General features: G+C 45.2%; 1 non-coding gene across 1 annotated transcript; it reads right to left on the bottom strand.

Annotated features, from left to right (window-relative positions):
- Positions 1-1,176: 1,176 nt before the first annotated feature.
- Positions 1,177-1,390, bottom strand: LOC126000547 (small nucleolar RNA U3). Its single transcript, XR_007492790.1, has one exon. It is a non-coding gene; the product is annotated as a small nucleolar RNA U3 (small nucleolar RNA).
- Positions 1,391-3,812: the final 2,422 nt, after the last annotated feature.

Below are 3,812 nucleotides of genomic sequence, written 5' to 3'. Positions count from 1 at the left end.
AAAAACCTCAACATTTCTACAGTTTTTTAAAAAATAAACTGTCCTTGTTTTGAATTTAAGTGAATAAAGGCATTTAATATTATATTTATACTTAAGGCAAGAAAACAGAACACAAACATGTTTGAAATCGTGAAACAAGAATTTTGGGCCAGCAATCTAGGGGCATTTCCTAGGCTGCTTTGCATAGTGAAATTACTTTTAACTTCCTGGGTATCATATGGAATGCTGAGCATTGTACCAGTATTGGCTGTCTGCAAGAGAAAGGTCCTATCATCTGGGCTAACTCTCTGACTCATCTCTGCAGTTGTTCCTGGGTACTGTCATTTATTTTGAGGGAAATAAAGTGCATTTTGATGCCTTTACTTCCAGATTTTAAAGTACCCCACAACTTAGGGACATATCACTCGAATTCTTTTTAGTAAAGTTTGAAAGGAGATATAAGACCCCAAGTAGCCTCAACCTGCATTGATAGATTCTGGGTTTACTGAGGGAAGGAAACCCTGAGATTCTCAACAGCCTGTTTCTGGATGTTGCTGGCCCTTCTGGGCACCTCGAAGATTGTGTTTGTGATGAGCCATGGTTGTCTCCTTGCAAAGGGATAGATACACCTAATATCAGGATTTCACAGATCTCTGATGCGCACCGATTTTTAACACAAGGGACACTGTAAATGTGACCTTGACAGTTTTGAAGAGTGCCCTATCTACTCTTTTTTCTCTCTATACCCCCTTTAAAAGTGTCCGAATATCATGATCAATTACCCAGTTTCCCTGCTTGCTTCTGTGCAGAAAATTTATTTCTCTTTTTCGATCTCTGACCTTGGGTTTTTATTTTAGACACAGGTTTGAACTACTGGAACTTTTCAGGACTTTTTTTTAACTTGTTTTGAGTGTGTAAAATAATAAGCAAATCTAAAAAATCATAGCAAAATGAGAGACACAAACACTTTCAATTTATTTTTTTTGGTTTTTGGGCCACACCCGGCGGTGCTCAGGGGTTGCTTCTGGCTCTCTGCTCAGAAATAGCTCCTGGCAGGCACGGGGGACCATATGGGACACTGGGATTCGAACCATCCACCTTAGGTCCTGGATTGGCTGCTTGCAAGGCAAACACCGCTGTGCTATCTCTCTGGGCCCGCAATTATGTTTTTTATTTTTTTCAAGCATTTTTTAAAATACCACTCAGACTGCATCCTCTCCCTCTACCCCTTCCAGAGGAAAGGAAGAACGATCATCCATGGCCAAAGGCAGCCACAGAAGCGAAACCTAGACCCGGCTTCATGCTCAGAAAAGGACGCTCTGGATCCTCCTCGTGGTTTTGTGTGCTCTACATGATCAGAGAAACTTCTCTAGTTACACACTGTAGAAATGTTCCCTGAAAGTATAGTCTTTGCCATTATGTTTTACTTTGCTTTTTGAAGCATACAACCTTGCTCTGCACTTAGAAATTACTCGTGTCAGTTTCAGGGAACCATATGGGCTGCCAGGGATTGAACCTGTGTCTACTGCATGGCAGGCAAATGCCCTATCTGTTGTATTCCCCTGACTCTAACATATATTTGTTGTTTGGGGGACTCTGACATCATTCATCAGAATTTTCTTTTTACTTTTTTTGTTTTCTTTTTGGTTTTGATTAACACCCGGCAGAGCTCAGGGGTTATTTATGGCTTAATTCTCAGTAATCGCTCCTGGCAGGCTCAGGGGAATAATATGGGATGTCGGAATTTAAACTACTATTCTTCTGCATGCAAGGCAAACTACCTACCTCCATGCTATCTCTCCAGCTCCCTTACCAGAATTTTCTGCAAGCAGCTTCCCTCATATAGATCCACTGACCAGACCATCCACCACTCCTGTCATTCGTGTGAAGGAAGTCATATAATTTCTAACTATAATTCAAACAACATATGGGCGTGGAGTGATACCATAGCAGGTAGGATGTTTGCCTTGATGTGGCCACCCTGAGTTTGACTCCAGGAATTCTTTATGGTCCCTTGAGTCCCAAGAATGGAGAGCAGAGCCAGGAGTAATCCCAGAGCACTGCTGGATATAGCCTTCAAAACAAAACAAAACAGAGAATAATTCACCATGTATCTTTTTATGAGCACATTGAGCATACTGTACCGAACAACTGCAGTTGTATATTGTCTGGAATCTTACCTGGGACAAAATAAGATTAAATATGTAAGTAGCACACTGTCATTTATAAGGATGTTCATATATATATATATATATATATATATATATATTCCCCCTTAGGGCACAAGTGGCTTTTGCCATAGGATTAGCCACATTCTGGATTTTAGATTTCTATCCCAAAATTGCCTTAGGTTTTAATCTCTCCTGGTAGTGGTGCTCTCTACCAAGCCGAGGACGAACTGCAGCTTCCCCTCCAACCAGGAGGTCAGAGCTGCAGCTCTCCACGCCACCCCATCCCCACAGCTGCACATGTCCAGGCATGACTCTACCCTGCTCTTGCACCTGGCACCAGGCACAGACATGGCACTGGTGGCCTCCTTGTCTGAGCTTCATGCAGAGGTCTGCTGTTCCTTGCCCAGGATTTTTTTCAGGAGCTCGTGAACCTGGGATGTGGCCACAACTGCTGTGGCTCAGACTTGCTGCAGCACTGGAAGCACCTGCAGAATGTCTTGCCCTGCCCTCTGTGCTTTCACCCCTGCAATCACGGGCACCCCCAGAAGAACACACAGCTGGGGTACATGATTGACCTGGTCCAGCAGCTTCCCAGCAAAAGGTTGAATGTTACAGAAGTGGAATAAGAGAAGGAGGAGGAGGAGGACAAAAAAAAAGAAGCAGAGGGCAGAGGCCACTGTGAGAGGCACCAGCATGTCATGAGGCTGTTATGTGAGGACGATATGGAGTTGCTATGTGGCCAGTGCGATGCCTCCCCTGACTACAAGGCCACTTCCTGACAGCCATCACAGGAATTGATGTTCACCACAAGGCAGAGATTCAAGAGCTGCCTGGGTGGATGGGGAAGCAGCTGGAGGAGGCAGAAATGATCTTTAAAGGCAGGTGTGGGAGGGACAAAGATGGAGAGATACAGCGGAAAGTCAAAGGCAGGAGTTGTGCCACAATTTCCAGGGACTAAAGCATATCCTACGATCAGAGTAGGATGCCTTGGCTAAGATCCAACTGGATGTAATAGGGCTGTTTTCTACAAAGGGATCTGAAGCATGAAAGAGCTTTCTGGGCTGGGCTCCAGCTCAAGACCAGCCTGAGCACCCTCACCCTGCTCTTTCTGAAGGCTGACCAACACTTCTAAAGGGGGTCAGGAATGCATAGATGCATTAGGACCAAGTGCAAAAGCAAGGAGCTCCCCCCAACCTTCTGCCAGCACCCCAAGTTCACCCGCAGTTTCCTCCCACATGCCTTTGGTTGCAGAACATAATGAGCAGATTTCAGATGGATATGACTGTGGATCCTGAGACGACACATCCAGGTCTGTTTGTCTCCCAGGACAAGAGGCTGATTCTCTACTGCCAGGAGAACCAGCCTGGGGCCCTGCTCTTCTTGCCAACACATACAGAACGCATGTAGCTATCCTGGGTTCCGAGGGATTTGATGGCAGCCAATGCTCCTAGGAAGTCAAAATTGATGGCTTGAGTGGATGGTCCTTAGGCGTGACAGGCTGTGTTCTGCAGAAACTTGCCTGTCACCGGTGCCCACCCGTGAGCAAGACATTTTCCCTCTTGCCCACTCTCAAGCTCCACTTCGGCATTTTCCAAGATTATGAGTTGGAAGAAGTCACCTTTTACAACCTGAGAAACAGATCTCACTTCCAAATAATCTCTG

The sequence above is a fragment of the Suncus etruscus genome, assembly GCF_024139225.1.
Source record: "Suncus etruscus isolate mSunEtr1 chromosome X unlocalized genomic scaffold, mSunEtr1.pri.cur SUPER_X_unloc_1, whole genome shotgun sequence".
In the NCBI taxonomy this organism is placed as follows: Eukaryota; Metazoa; Chordata; class Mammalia; order Eulipotyphla; family Soricidae; genus Suncus; species Suncus etruscus.
The sequence above is the reverse complement of the archived record's forward strand: the minus strand, read 5'-3'. Positions and strand labels throughout refer to the sequence as shown.